The sequence below is a fragment of the Dromaius novaehollandiae genome, chromosome Z (assembly GCF_036370855.1).
Source record: "Dromaius novaehollandiae isolate bDroNov1 chromosome Z, bDroNov1.hap1, whole genome shotgun sequence".
NCBI lineage: Eukaryota > Metazoa > Chordata > Aves > Casuariiformes > Dromaiidae > Dromaius > Dromaius novaehollandiae.
In genome coordinates this window covers 42,842,589-42,859,704 of record NC_088132.1, presented here as the reverse complement: position 1 = coordinate 42,859,704, position 17,116 = coordinate 42,842,589, and the positions used below count along the sequence as shown (strand labels likewise).

The 17,116-nt window shown below is 39.7% G+C and overlaps 1 long non-coding RNA gene across 2 annotated transcripts in view; it reads right to left on the bottom strand.

Moving 5' to 3' along the window:
• LOC135325037 (uncharacterized) overlaps positions 1 to 17,116 on the bottom strand; it is a 46,810-nt gene that overhangs the window by 26,736 nt on the left and 2,958 nt on the right. The gene's annotated exons all lie outside the window — the stretch shown is intronic.

Sequence of the window (17,116 nt, the reverse complement as noted above, 5' to 3'; positions counted from 1 at the left end):
AACTGGTTTGATGACAATGCTGCCATCACTACTATTGTTTTAAATTTAAAATTTATTTTGAACAACCACTAATAATCGGAGACTGGTTTTTGCTGGCAATTTGAAAGGTGCAGAGCATCAAGCAGTACTTTTTTCGGTTCTGCTCAGAAAATTGTACACATTGGTCAGTGTGGCAATTTCTTTTCTCTACAAGAAGAGCTCATGACGTGTTGGCTACTCCTACTTACAAAATCTTGAAGCACTTATTTCGAGATATTTCTTAAAGTTATTCACTTGTTCCCACAAATGTTCTATAAGTAACTGAGAAGCACAGAAGTCATCATTTTTCATTTCTTCTTTGACATGTGCATTGGATTGTTGTTCCTAAACAGAGCTTCCCAGAATATTTAATGTATAACTTATTTAAATATATAGATACTATACAGTTATACAGTTTCTAGTCCTCTAAATAAGTGACGGCCTTGGATAAAATAATTTTATTTAATTTGCTTAACACTATCTCTTCCTAAGTATAAGACACTTATCTACTAAGCAAGTTCTGTCAAATATAAGAAACAGAAAAAGGAAGATGACTTGTTTTGTTTGCTATGACAGTTTTCAGAAAGGAGTTAAAAGGCTATCTGGATGAGATCATTTTCATGCAATGGTTTTCCAAAGTCTATCTAGGCACAAGCTGTGGTTTTGATAAAGCTTACACTAATGTGGGAACCGAACTAATAGTTTCTCAGGTCACCTGCTGAAAGATTACTGAGAATCAATAAGCAACTACCTATATGATTCAGAAGCCAAAAGAGAGCTTGCAGTTGTGAGAAAGCGCAACCACAAAATGGAGGATAGACAAGATTTTTATATTACAAGGCAGATGCTATTCACACTGAATCACTTAAACTAGAAGATTAATTGTCTCAAACTTAGGGTAGAAAAAAAGTGAGCAAACATCTGTTCACCTATATAGATAAAGGCACATCAGGGAGAGCAGACACTTGCCACCATTCACCTCTCCCAGATCCCCACAAATATTTGCTTTGTCAGTCAGTCAGCATCTCCATCTGCAGTTTAACTCTTCAAGTCCTGTGCTGCTAGCAGACTGTGCCAAAGTCTATTCTAGAAACAAGTGCTTGTCAGTGTGACAGTGTCAAAGAAAGGTGTTATTTGGCCGGAGGAGCGAGAGTTTAAGACAATATCTGAGCCATTCAAAAAAAAGGGGGGGGGGGGTGAAGGTGTACTTTTGCTGGTATATTTGGTACACACTGCATCTCTATTGGGAAAATCTTCTGGTTTAGCTAAGCTCATAAAAGCTATACTGGCAAAACCTTTCTGCTGCAGACGAGTCGTTTTTCAGAGACACCTTATACAGGAATGGAAACTACTAAAGTGAACACAACTCCCAGGAGTTTGAAACTGCTGACAACATTGACAAGGCAGTCAGGCTACTGGTGGCCAAAAGCTGTCTAACTATTATGCCAGCCATACTTCTTCACAGCAGACTACATTACATCATGCTTAACACCAGTGGTTGGGTACACTCACTGTCAACTCTCAGGGAACAACCCTGTTGGAAAAACAATTTAAAAATTCATGTAGACACCTCCTACATAAAGGAAAACTTAGATCAGCAGATATGAGGAAAAAAAAGCGTACAACTAGGGGGAAAAAACAGCGCAAGGTTACATAAAAAGTCAGAACGCAGAAACCACTGCAGAGCCCTGTGGAGCAGACACAGGCATTTCCCACTCTGAAATGTAAAGCGTCCATGAGAACAGTTCAGTTACAAACAATTCAGTTGTAGCAACTGTGCAGCCTAGATTAGAACTGTGAATACACAGAGGAATTTCGTTTCCACGGCTGTCAGTCCAGTATATTTAATGCTTACTAACCAGTAGAGAGAGAGAGAAAAAAAGTGTTTCAATTAATTATTTTAATTATAACATTAAGCAAAAGACTATGACCGTCATGAAAAAGATGGATATTTAAGAGAAACCAGAATACAAAGCCAAACTGCCTGAGTTTTCCACATCTGATTCATTTACAGAAAAATGCCTGCCTGTACTTCAGTCTCAGCCTTTATAAAAACAGGCCATTAGGACAACTGATGATTCATACACCACAACAACTTTTTGGATCCATACCTGACAAGAAATTGAACAACAAAAAGTACTGCAAAAATTGATTAGGATTCCTAAAGAAGCTAATGAAAAAACAAATCCTGACTTAATGAGTCTTCCAGAATTCACAATACTCCCCTTGTGACTGAAATGCATTTCAATAAATAGATCCTCTTTGAAACACTAAGTTCTTACATTTTTACATAAATTGTTTCCTCATTAATCAACCTGGGAAAAAAACCCTCCAAGAAATCCTGTTACAATATGCTCTAATAACAAATTGGATTCCTTTTCTCTTCTTCTAGCCAACAAATATTTAACAAATGAGTGTATTGACTGGAATGTCCCCCAAAACAGGGCCTGCTAAGGGAGTATCCAAATATGCAAGCATTCACATGAAAAATATGAACCTAAGAAAGAAGGACATTTCTTAAGGAAAGGGAAGCATCTCTGATGTACAGGGAAAAGCAACATATCATATCACATGACCTCTCTCTTCAATCAAAACTAATAAGCACTTTCAATGTCATACATTAAATACATGCAAAGAAGTACTCGCAAATTATTTCAATAGGAATTGCTTAGCAACTTATTTCAGATAACAGAGAGATACAAGAAAACCACAAATCCTTCACAATTAATTAAAGAAAGAGAACATATTCACTGAATAAAGGATTTGAATCAAATTATTGTCTCAGATCTCCCAGTTCAAGTTTCCATGACAACTTTTTTGGCTCATGAATAGCAGGTTATGAAGTAGTACCAAACTATGATTCAGAGGTACTCTACATTTTATTTGAGTTTATGAAGTAGAAGCTCCAGTAACATGTATACAAAACACATGCTTAGGCAGTTCATTTCACGAAGTGCAGCAGTGTACATAACCAAAGACAGCACAAGTGTGATGCGACAGTAATTCTTTCAGTTTGAACTCTGACTGCTCCCTATATTGGCAGATATTGAAAGAGCAAAATTTTGGATCAGCTGGGGTTCATCATTTCAAATCAGACCTATATTTACAAAATCTTTTATCACTATAAATGAGCCTAATGAAATTTACTTCAAATTCAAATAAATTTTGCTTTGGATTGAAATATTTCCATATGCAGTGGGTCTGATCTTGAGAACTATAAAGGAACTCGAACTCCTGGTAACTTCACAGCATCACTACATGAATGATCAGCACCAGAAAGTACAACAGGCTATCCCATTCTCATTATCTGAGCTGTGCAAAGTGTAAAGCAAAAAGTTTATGGTGAAAATAACTTTTTTTGTCCTTCCACTGACATTCAGTGGGGTGTCATTAAAGGGAAACTATTTTAAATAAATATATGGTATTTTGTCTTTAGTCCCTTCACAACAAAAAAATCCCCAAGCTTTTGAGGATAATAGGATTAACAAAGATATGAAGTTGATACAGCACAAACCAACAAGCTTTACGATATAAATAAACAGTGGACTTTTTTTTCCAGGATAAACTCCTCTTACACAAGCTCCATTCTCCACCTAAGTCCATCAATTTGAAAATCTCTTACAATTCATAGTGTCAATTTAAAACAAAGCATGTGTAGCTATGACAAAGGAGGTGTTCTGCCTTTCCCAGAGGAGTTACCCTTTTTTCTGTCCTCTGAAGTAGCTCTGGTATAGAGGCACATATGCTTGCTCAGCACAGCTTATTAACTCAGGCTCAGAGCTATGGTAGGGAAACTATAGGATCTTCAAGCCAAAACTGGTCCACTTCAAGGCAACTTCACCTGCAGTCAGAGAAAATGTATATCTTTTTGCATCTGTCCATAAAAATGTATTCACAGCCAACATTTTAGAGTCAAATATTCATTCTGACTGACTCCATTTTTAGAGGCTCAACATCACATACAGCAGGACTGAGTTTTGGAGATGTTATGCACTGGGCACTTACAGGCATCAGGTACATTAACTCACAGAAAAAGAGCTGCTAGCCTAAGTTTAGTGACCATGTTTGAAAAGACTGGCCATGGTCAGTGGTTTTCAACCTGTCTTCCACAGATATCTGTGGGTCCATGCATTATTTCTAACTATGAAAACCAAGACTACTCTCAACAGGTTTAAGAGGTCCAAAGAAACACAAGAACCACAGTGCTTTAAGGAATGTGCAAGGTGTAAACCTCTGGCAGCCCCACCCAGGAGTGTACTCTGTTCGCTGCCATGGAACAGCACTCCCTCTCTGCTGGTAACTGACCTCAGATTTCTCATTCTACCAAGTCACTGAAAACACAGATCATGTGCAGAACTTTTTCTGCCCTCTATTTGTCAGTAACATTTTTCTCTATGACTCAAGTCTCTGTGTGGCATTGTTACTTAGCTTTCTGTATCTGAACAGGGCATCTGTTTTCTGTCTTCCAGTGCTAATGAATATTTACTCACAAAAGATTGTCACCAAGCACTACTTCAATCTGTTGCAGAGAAACGCTGATTTCAAGTGGTTCAATGTTTGCCTGAGGCATTCGTTTGACCAAAGCCTTCCCTTCACTCATGAAAGGACATATATTTGTAAGCACTTTTAACCAGCCTCTGTTGTTGTCTTTTGTCCTTTTACCTGAGATGTTAAGACACTAGAGTCAAAACCTCTGAGGAAAAAAAAGTAGGTTTACCACATTGCCTTTATATCACATAAACACATTCCTGATTACTCTGTGCACAGGCTTTCTCTGTTGGTGTTTAGAATGACTGATTTACTAACAAGGGTCAAAGGCACAAGTAAGATGTGGATAATTTCCTAACTTAGAACTGTGCCTATTGATCACACCACACAAAAAAAGCAATATGAAGAAAGCATGCAGAACAGGCAGGTCCCAAATAGCCAGTCCTAGTATTTTAAAGGCAAGGTTATTAGTTGTTCTCCTATCACATATATAATTATGTTCTCAGTAATTTCTGCAAAACAAAGTATTATGAATACTATTAAATATTACTAAAAACTATTAAAAGAGATACTACGCAATTCCCAATTGTTCACTGTGTGAAGCCATTTAGAATTTTGAAAAGTTGGAATAAACTGTATCAATTAACAGGAACTGGGCGTTATCATGATCAAAGCCACAAGATAAATTGTAGGGGGTCAGCTAATTTATCGGACAAATAACACTTCTGCATTGACATAAACTTACAGGTGGGCCCGATGGAATGGGTAAGTCTCCCCACTGAGGTTTTATCTGCAAAATACCTCCACACTGCAGCACCGTGCAAAACATGACACGTCCAAGACAAAGAATGATATTCTCTTCAGCACAGCGTAATGGCTAATTTATATTTTATGACATCCCACATCTGTATAAGACAACAGGGATGTGCTTGCAAATATTTAAAATCCAGAAAATACTCCCAATATATAAAAACTTTTATAAGCCATCTTTTGGAGTTTTAACTACTTCCTACCAGTGACCTTTTCTATCAAGAGCATAATGAGATAAACATATGGTGACTTTTTTTTTAAACAAAGGCTTGATTTTGGCATATTAGGTTATCTGTACAGCAAAGCACACAAATGACTAGACTGCAGTAGAAAGTCCTAAGTGCTCAATCAGCTCCATTTTGTGCAAATAGTTCAGTGAACCATACCAAACTGTAGCAATGAAGCAGCAAATAACATTATCAGCACAAAGCATAATGAATGCCTTGACTGGGAAGTTAATCCACAGAATATTTGTGTCAAAAAATTTTACCTATATTCACCTTACTGTGGATTTCTGTGTGTGTCTATCCTGCCGAAAGGGGATTAACAAAATTCAACAGAAACAAAGAGTTTATGTTTTCATGACATACACATGAAGTGCAACTCTGCTGAACAAATCAAGGACCTTGTGTAATCCTTTGAATTGTCATTCTCTACAAGATGACATGTACTAAAAAAATCTTGCTTCTACCAGGAGGAAAAATCTGCTTGCTCCCCTCTCCACGCCTTCCCAATCTCACATGTCACAGTGAGGACATGCAGGGAGCCTCCACAGCCTCTTTTCAGGCTGCACACCACTCCACAGCTCCCACACCCACAGCAGCAGGAGCCGCAGGTCAGTATCTTCGCAAGGCAACTCTAGGGCTGAGCAGGGCTTTGCTCTCTGCAGGCACTCTGTGCAGAGCGTGTTTCCTCAGGCTGAGGCACTACACCCCCCTCTGACTCAAGAGGGAAGTAACTCTGTTTGAAGGTGTTCAGTGACTCCTGGGAGTCAAGCCCAAATTTCGAAAAGTGAGTGAGTAGTTTTATGGTGGTGAAACCAGTGAGAGCACTGTCATAACTTCAAAAGAAGATACAGTATTTAAACTTGTCAGAAACAGCTGACTGAGCAAGGCTGCAAATTATAGTCAACAAGCCCTGGCATCATGTCTGTTTGGAAATTCTGCCTAAATATACGCTATCTTCAACACGAGAGTAGCAAAGCTACAGTGATCTGGCTCTCTGTATTTAATTTTATTTTCTTCTACTCTAGACACAATGGGTCGTACCTTCAAAAAACAAAACACTTCACAGGCTACTTCGAAAATATATTCAAAGCCTTTTGGTATTTTGCACAGAGACAAAACCAAAAAAAATGGTGGAATCATAGAAATTACCAAATAGATTCCACCATTTATGGAAGAAATTCTTTCACATTCCTGTACACTCCTACCTGCCTTCCCAAAGCAGTACCTGGCTCTCCATATGCTCTTCAGTACCTTCACTGACCTATTAATGTACATGACCAAGAAGGTCCTTGTTATATAAAGCGAAATACCTCCATCATCCTGACACCGTCCAGTCTTCCTGGAGTTTTCTTCTTGCTTCTTAGAACAAATTTGCTTTGTAAAGCTGTCATGCTTCAGTTGCACCACAACCCACCATGATGGAATAACTTTGCATAAAAAAGCACATGCAAGGACACAACATGATTGTGCCATGCAAAAAAACAATTTGTTAGTCAGGCAACATAGCAATCTTTTGTGAGGTCCTTCTCTCAGGTCATTTCAAAGGCAAGAACAAAGGTATGGCCAAATTTTCAATTTACTTGAACCTATGTACTTAAGTCTTCTCTGCCTTTTTGATGGTGTATATGAGATTCTCTTTAATATCACACAGCACTGAAGTCAAGATGATTTTCCTTTCTAGTATAGTATGTTGTTCTGCTGAGAGTGAGTCATCTTAATCACACGGCTGTTTTAAGTGGCTAGTCCTTGCTTTTTGAGTTGAATGAATTAGGCCTTCTGTAATCCTGAGCTGCTGCAGCCTCTTTTTAACAGAACTGTTTAGCTTTTAAAGATCAGATAATGGTAATAGACAAAGGCCTAGTTTCTGAGCTCAGTTACATTTGTGTAAATCTTCAGCTTTGCAGCTGAGCTCAATGGAGTCACTCCAGAGGCAAAGTGATGTAAATTAGGAAATGAGTAGGATCCCTTGACTAGAAGTAGTGCTTTCTCTGACACAGTTTTTTAACCCAGGCCCATATTAGAGCTATCACTCTAAACTCCTCCAAGTTATAGCTTCCAAGCTACCTCTGATACATGACATGTATAGTGTCCTATAAAAAGACAGAGAGAAGACTGTCAAGCACTAGCAAAATGATGCTTTGGTCCAATCTGTTCTCAGTTGCGTTTTTCTAGGAAGCAGTCTGGTCATCCACCTGTGTGGTGGATTATGCAGCCATCTGCATCATTTTGACCTCTGTATTACTTCTTTAGAAGCTATGTACCTTTATTTCACTATAACCTTTATGCAAAATTTAAAAATCAGCGCACCAGTAAGGTATTTTATTCTTCCCTCAGTGACTAAGCTGTCTTATATTCAAATGCGCCTCATACTTTTACTAACTCATTTCTGCTTTTATTTTCAATTTTTAAACACCTTTTTTATAACAATATAAAAAATGTAAACGTATGTGGAAAAAATGTTTTCAGATTACCTTTAACATTCAGATTTGATTGTATCTCTCTTAATTTTCACTTACTTTCTTAGGCCCAGATCTTATATTCATGCACATTTAACCTTAACCACACAACAAACAGCACTGTTACCCTGCAAGCATGCAGGTAATCTACTGCTGCTGATTTCACTAGATCTCCACTATGCATCACGCCTTCAGACAGCAAGTTCTTGATGCTGGAAACGACATTTTTAAGGATTCACAGCTAGGACAACAGGGCTCCATTCTCATTTGAGGCAACTGAGCATTACTGAAAATGGAGAAATAATGGGCAGATATACCTTAGAAACCAGCCTAGATTTAACAAGTGATTTCATTTTGAACCCTGAATATTTCTTTGTTTATCTGTAATAAGTGACAAATAAAGGAGATTAGCTCCAAAAACAGAGAAGTATGAATCCATGAGCAACTTAGGATTTGGAGAAATGTCCAGGAGGAGTATCATTAGGCAGTGCTAGAGTTTTGGCTAGGCTTCAGCATCAATGCTCATCAGTTACGGGGGCTTCAATACATGCTCCCTCTTCCAGACTCCCCCATTTCAGGCACAAGCGAATGATCTGATACTTAACCTTCAGGGCTGTCTGCACTGAGGCAATGACAAATCTACCCTACAGTCACAGGTTTGACTAAAATTCCCAAAGACAGGCAGGCAACTGTAATTGCAACACTGTGGGCTTCTGCACAGCCTGTCCCCACACAGAAATACTTGGGCAGCTCCCTTGTGCTGAGCTGCACACTGCTAATGCTGTATTAATGTCAACACCTGAAATGTTCACTTTAACAGTACCTTGCAGCGGTCTGTGTAAGTGAAGGTCATCCACTCACCTACATGCATAGGAACAAAGTCAAGACTTGCACCTAACCACCTACCCACCCACCCAACACAAAAGGATGATCTTGTTTGTACTGATTGCATATTACTAATTGATTTAACTTCCCCTAAGGTTCCCCAGGTAGATCTTGCCAAACCGGTATTTCAGCAGTCCTGAAGAAAGATCTTACTTTACATTTTACATAGGATCAATTTCTCTTTTAAAAGTATTGATTTCCTCATCATCTAAAAGTTTAAGCATTACACAATGTTCTGCAGGCAGAAGAACTAACATGAATCTTTAGTCCTCTGCACCCACCCACCACAATGACACTCTCACAAGGCAAGAAATAGCACATGCAGCTGCTAATCTGCAACTGTATGTGTGACCTTTGGCTGGCTAACAGGCTGCCAAACAGAATATCTAACAGCTGAGTTGGTCTGTCTTTTTTTCTCAGAGGGGGCTTTTGCAACTACAAAGCCACTGGTTTTCACTGGATTTGCAGGACAATAATTCATTCTAAGATTTTTTTTTCCCCTTTGGAATCACTTGAAAATGTCCAAAAAGGTTTAATAATTATGGGAAGGCCTGGCAGCCAGAAAGCCTGATCACAAAAGTTTATTTTCCTTAGAAAAACAGACTAAAAAAGGATAATACTGATAATAAAAATGGATTTGTAATGTGTTGTTCCTTCTGAAAAATCCTTTTTGGACAAAACCTGGAGAAGTGATCAGATCCATCACTCAAACATGGATATGGACTTGTAGGGTTTTTTACGCTCCACTTCTAGTGAGTGGGACAGCTGTATGGCTTAAAGAACTTCTGGTAAGGGAAAAGTTCTAACAAAATGATTTGAAATGCAACATCTTTAACACTTACCATGTTTAAAGAAAACATATTATTATATACATTTTTAATATTCAGCCTATGTTTTCCCCTTTATGTCTGTGATTATGTTTGATTGTCCAAGCACTGGTTATCTATTATCGGCTTCTAGGTTGTAAACACTCCATGGAGTATGGGACGATCATCGTTTACCATACACTAGCACAGTGCATATGGAGCTCTAGCCTAGTTGAGCCTTAGAGGTATTACCAGGTTTGAATATTAAACAAAAGGAAAAAGCAGTGCTGAAGAAGTAAACACATCATTCTCTTATGCTACTCAGCTGAAATTCAGGCGCTGCACACTACCCTTCCATAGCTTTTCGTGGCAGTCTTTTCTTGAAATGCGCGCTTTAAAGCAAAGACTTTCGTAACTCCAGAGGCTCTCCCTCCCATTCATCAGAGTCAAAAACCCAGCAACTTTACTGTACACTACTTTTGATGGCTTGTTTTTTTTAATTAATTGAGTGATAATATACCGCCTCCCTTCTAGCCATATGCCAAGGATGTTCCCTAGGAAGAGCTACAGAGACAGCTCTTTCTGAGATTCAGACCACCACACATTTGAGACCTGTGCAGAACTATTCTCTGGGCTACTTATGTTCTTGCCCATCTGCTGGAGTGGCACAGCGCCTGCTTGCAAGCTGACGTGTTGGTTTCCATAAAACAGAAATAACAATTAAAAAAAAAAAGGCTTATGTAATACTTCCAGCACTCACGCTTCCGCAAGGAATCCCTCCTCAGTCACAGCGATACCATATGCTTCTTTCACACAACACCTAGTGACACTTGTGCCAAACTTCAGTGGTAGGAGAAAAGACCCTGAGTTCACAACTGCCAGGGTGACAGACTGTAGAGCACTGGGAACCTGAGAAGTACACTAAGGCAACATGTGGTGTCCAAACATATTACAAAAAAGCACAACTGGCATCCATGACCTGTAAAAGCACTGCTCCCTGGAGTGTATTAAGTGTAACTGGTATGTTCTAGTCCCTCTGCTCTAACTGTATATTAAACAAATAATATAAAACAGATTTTTTAAAGTTGTGTCTCTTAGGCAAGTGTTTTGGGCATTCCAGGGCATTATCCTCCTGGAACCTTCATATCTCTATGTCCACATTACAGTGAAGTAATGGCAGACCCAAATTCAGCATAGGATTTGAAAGGCAAGCTGAGTCAATTCCTGTTTGCATATGATCACTGATAATAAACATCCAGCAAGCCAGGTTTTGCCCTGGTGCAGGAACAGTGAAACCCATTGTTTTCAATAGACTTGCACAAGTTGGCATTTGGTGAGTAACTGTATGGAGGATGTACAGAAAAAGGATCTAACATATTCCTTTTACATGAGCTGACTCAAAGGTTAACAGGAGGAAAAGGTCATTAATGCTTGTTTCTGCCATTCTCCTTGAATCCTAAGTCAGGAGTTAAGACTCTCTGTACACACAGTGAGCAAAACTGCTGAGAAACAAAGGCCATTCCTGCATAGTCACTCTCTGGGACACAGCTAAGTTTTCAAGTTTGATGTAAATGTAATTCTGGACAAAATAATATCTCAAAATGCCATTAATGTCTGGTTGCCAGTTTAGTGGCAGACATTCAGAGTGGCTGCATATATCCTAGTTTTTAACCAGTTCAGATGGTTAATACAACAGCACTGAGGAACTACATCTCAAGTCTGGAAATCTTTGAGGCATTTAAATGAGGAATTTGAACCTGACCAGGTAACAGCAGGGTCCTCTGCTGAGAAATGAGTGCAACAGCAGCACACATTTGTAAGCAATGCCAGCACTATTTAGCCAAGTGAACATGGTGAAATAGTGACACCTATGTTTGAAAACTGTTTCAAAATTGATGCCAGGGTGTTCCGAAAGACTTCCACAGACTTCATACCCATATTGTGTCATATGCAGGGGTCTTAGGGCATCCCAATGCAGAACTGGGGCTTGGCTGACCAGGACTCAGATCCACAAAGCAATATAGGCTCCACAATGCTGAGTAATTACTACACCGATACCACGTAGTCCTCAACTCTGAAGCCTGTTTCTCTCTACACTGCAAAGGTAGAGTTAGGTATTTCAAAATGGGATCCACAAAAACAGTATTTTGAGCAAGTACTACCTATGTTGGGCAACAGAAAGGCTAAAGATAAAGTTTTGGAACTTTATTCTGCCCTATGAGAAGGCATCTCTGCAAGGAGGCATGAATTTTTGAAGGATCTAGTCCCTCAGCTAGCTCAGCCTGGTATGCAGTGTGCATGCCCACATGGCAACTGGATATGTCTTCAATGGTCCTTGAACACGAATATCTTCCATAGAGCGGATACCTGTGACAAGTGGCTATTCTGGTCTAAGTTAAAGCCAACAGTACTTGAGGACAAATGAAAACTTGTATCCCATTTTTGTCCAGAATAAAGCTATGAAGATTCACAGATAGACAGGGCAAGAACTGTAAACCTATTTGTGTTGCAGTACAGATAAATACAACACTGTATAATTTATCATTTATAATTCATAGCTCATAATTGCTCTTAGTGAATGGGACAAATATTGTAGATTAATACTGACATTTTTCTTATTGCAGCCTGAAAGGATCTTCTAGTCTGTAATTTCCTAATTAAACAGGATGTGCAATCACAGAATGAAAGAAAAGCTCTGATTATCTCTTAGACTATGTCAGGCCAACACATTTTTCCAGTGAAACTACAATGGTGAGGCTTAATGAGCAGAGTTAGTATAAAATAATATTAATGCTGCATTTTACCACCAGTGGATAACATTATTTCTCAACTGTTCCAAGATCTCAGAATTGGGTATTTCATTCTCTGAATCACACACTGCTACTATTTAAAAAGAAAAATCTCCTGGGGCTTTACATCCTACTCAGAATGAGTGTATTAAAATAGACTAAAACACGCAAAAGATCAGTGGTCATCAAAGAATATTGAAGGGGTGTGGGGAGGAATAAGGGGAGGGAGAGAGAAGAAAAAAGCATGGATTAAACCAGTGCCCAGTCCTGTGGGCTGTCTGCAGCATGCCAGAGCAATTCATCCGGCCTGTCATTTCCTTCCAGCTGCCCTCTTTCATGAGCGCTCTATGGGAGCAGGTCACAAGATGCACATATTGTTACAGCAGCTGCAGCCTGCGCCTGCCTAGCTGCCTCCTTTCCAAGGATCCCTCAGGAACAGACACATTTATTGGACTTCTAGGAAGCATCAGACCTACAATATTAGCAGAAGGATAACTGTATTATATGCATGACTGCTCTTTCTGGTCAGGATAAAAAAGGGGCTGGGAAGCACAGCTCACTCATACCATTAGAAAAAACACTACCCACTGACTAGAAAAGCTGGCCACCTCTGGATCAGGCAAACATACGTATGAGTCAAAATTTTCTGGATTTGAAATAGTACCATTTCTTTTCCTATTTGTTCTGCTTAAGCAACTCCTGACCACATTAGGCCTAGCAACTTTTAGCAGGGACACATCAGGACCAGAACTGGAAATGTGAGAACACTGCAGAAAATGCAAACATAACACTTAAAGTATAATTTCTTAACTTTTTTTGAGGTGGCCACTTTTGAGTACTTCTCCTACCAAAAGTTTTGTTTGTCTGTCCCCAATTATTCTTCAATAACAAATTAATGCCCATTCCCCTACTTCCCCATTACCCAGAGACACACTAGCTTACAAGATAAGTCATTTGGATGTAGACAGCAGCCCTTAGAGTGATGGTACTCCAGCATGCTTTTCAGGGTGTTGCGAAACACCGGCATTGCAGTGAGTGGAAAGGAAATTGTGACAACTTCTTAAACCTGTGAAAACCAAGAGGCAAAATGCCGATGCATGCACAAGTTTCTCTGCAAGCCAAATATGGGCTACTTTTTGACAAAACCAAAGGAGTGGTGATCTTGGAACACATTTGCCAGGAAAACCTACTGGTATTTGGGTGGCTAGATGCCTACTCCTGATTATCTGGACAAGAGCAAATGAGCCCCTCTCTGGAAACTGAACCCTGGGTCTCTTCCACTTCTTAGTTTTCACTAGAAAGTGAAGAACAAGGAAAGGAAGAACAAGATAGGTAGCCCTGGACCTGTCCAATAGACTCTGCACACAGAACACACCCTGACGAACCTATTTTTATCTTTTCGCTATTGCCCTGCCCATTTCCACAGGGCAAGAAGAACCTACTCTAAGAAAATAGAAAAGAAGGTCAAGCAAAAAAAAAAAAGGTCAAGCAAAACCTAAAAGCCAGACTTCAGATTTGCCCAGTGCCAAATAAACTGAGCACACCATTCCTGGCTAGCATGAATTGAAGGGAAGGGCCAAGACAAGACTAATTTCACAAACTTCTCACAGAAGCCACCATCGCTACTCACTGCAGGTACTAAAACAGATCCTCACTGAGAGTCCTAAAACTCAGTAGCTCAGGTAACTTAGAGAATCAGTTACTATGTTTACTCAGTGCCAGTCTTAACTGAGCTTCTCAAAAACAAATAAACAGTTCAAAGCCATAACAATGCTGGCAAGGGTGTGTGGGTGTATGCTTATGCTATCTAATGTTTTGAAAATAAAAGCTATTTGTAGTGTGCTCATATGTATCAGGAGTTAGACCTCACTTCTTCAAAACAAGTATAGTGTATATACCATATACAGAGTGGGCAAGTGCATCCTAGAAACAGAATGTATTGCTCTTACACGAACCAGTCCTCCTACACAGAAATAAACAACCTGATAGCTTCAGAAAGGTGACATTCTCCCCAGCAAACCTTGGGCAGGTCCATCTAGTGACTCCACAGAGCGGTTCACCCTGGCTGCTGAGCAGCACTGCTGACATTCCAAGCCACTGACTAACACACTCTTCTTCTGCACCAGTTTGAAGTTTTCTTGTTACCAAAACCAGCTAGATATATGCTGCTCTGGAGATCTGTGCACCAAGTAATTCCCATATTGACTTTTTGTGGCTTTTTCAATAAGCATTATTTATACCCACCTGCAGAAGCATGCTAAAAGTAAGTTAAGGAGGGAGCCTGTGATTCGGCATTGGCATCTAATTACTAATTACATGTTAGTAAGTGAGTCCTAGATGCAGGATGCTCAGAGTTTTTGAAAACCCGGCTTATTTACTAATTCGTCTGAGCGTGGATTAGGTACTTCATGTACTCATCTCTGCCAAATTTTCTGTCCCAGAGTACCAAAAAAGAAAGAGTCAATCATTGGATCCGCATCTGAGGGGGAAAAAGACTCTTGCTCAAAATTTTTTCCCTCCAAGGTAATTTAGTCCACTGTCTTGTTCATAGTAAAAGAAATCATGAAACAGAAAGGAAAACCCCTTCACTCTGAGGAAATAGGCTGCAAATGTGCTCCACCAGCTGATGGCTTGTGATACAGAGTGGCTATGGAAACTTATGAAAGCCAAAAAAATCACATATTTAACAGCATTCTTAAAGCATTAGTGCTTCGCTGAGTTTTATAATTCAACACAGTTATTCAAGCTACCAGTAGAAGCTGAGAGGAACTGCAGAGGGGCCTACACAGGTTAGGTGAATAGGTGAAATTCAGTAATAATGAACACAAAGTAATGTGTGTTGCAGGGAAAACTTTATGGACAAGAGCCCTAAAATGTTCCTAATTAATAGCATCAGTTCTGAAGGAGACTGATATGTCACTGTGCAGTGCTGACCTCTATTCAATAAGCAGGTACTGTTAAGAAAAGGAAGCAAGATGGTGAAGTCCGTAAGGAACGGGAGAGGGGACAACAACAAAAACACTTTGGTGCCTCTACAGAAATCAGTGGTGTGGACTCATCTGGAATTTTACATGCTGTTACCAGGCATTCCACCTCAAAACAGGCAGAATTATTTCCAAATAAGTTCAGGAAAACACAATATGAATAATGAAAAAGAGAGACTGCAAGATAGGAATGCCTCCCTTCTATGGAAAACTGGTAAGAATATGTAAAATAATCAAGTCACAAAGCCTGGGAACTTGTCTGCCTTGACTTATAATACAAGAACATTCAGCTGCAATAAAAGGTGAGAAATGGAGATCAAACAAAATATTTTTCCATCCAACCTGCAAATAAATTATGACCTGTGTTACCACAAGGAGCCACAGAGAAAAGAACTTAGCAAGATTTAGGCACTTCTACGGCTGTCAGGAATATCTGGAATGCTGCTAGTTAATGGTAACACCCTCTGGGAGAAACATTAAGCTTCATGCTTCTGGAGTTTGGCAAGTCTAGAGACTTGCACAGTCTCACGATTCACAGGTGACTTCACATTGGCTATTGCCAGCTTCATACTCTTCCCCTGATTCATGCGATACTGACAAAAAACAGGATATGCTGCTAGACAGATCACTGCTAGCAAGCAATTCCTATGATCCCAGCAATCAGCAGCAACTTGGCAATAGCGCCCTTGCCACATTCCTTGGCTTTATTGGCATTACACTGACCTCTGGTGGTTGCCAGGAAAAACATGTAAAGAAAAGAAGCAGCCAAAAGGTAAGGAATCACACCCTGCAACTTCTGTGGGAGCTCTGTTCAGTGAAGGCATGCAGAAAGTCCTGGCCTTGAAAGTGCTCCAAATCACTCAAGACAACAGGCCAGGAGCAATACTGTACTGATGACTCACACCTCACAAAGCACTTTAAAGCTAGTTCAGCTTTTACTCACAGTGCTCCCATGAGATACATACTCGCTTTATCAGTCTATGTTGGGGTTTCCTACAACAACATTACTATAGTATCTGTGTACATATCAGCCCCTTTTTCCATATGAGGAAAAGGAAGCAAAAAATAGCTGCATATGAGAGCTTTCTCTGCAACACAGACCCCAAACTGGACACGGAAGACGTAGACTAAAGCACGTATGTTAAACTGTAACCTTTCTTGGCTCTGCTAATGTTATAGTTACCATTTTTGTTTATTTTATGTTACTTTCTGTCATTTTATGTTATTTTATTCTGTTGCACACTTTAATTGTGCCCAAAGCCAAATCACCTGGGGGGGTTCTGTCCTGGCAGTCTCAGTGACCTGTTTTGCAGCTTGTCCCCACAAATACTCACACTGGCACAACTGATGGAGCAGTAAACTACCGTTTGGGAGCAGGAATAAGTGGTCATGAGCCAGGAAGGGCAGGAACTGGTTTTCCTGCTGAAGAAAACACAACATCCTTACAGGTTAGTGTTGGAATTCACTCAGGAAAACTAAGGACACACCCAGAACAAGTGGAACAAAACAAGGCATTTATTACAGATTTCAAATTGTGACTGTTTATTAGTGTCCCAGGAAATCAATGACTACTGGGCTGAAGAGCAAGAACTGTTTCTACAGGACTTTCCTTGGAGAGTGAGAACGAAGGTTGAACTGGGCCAGATGATATAC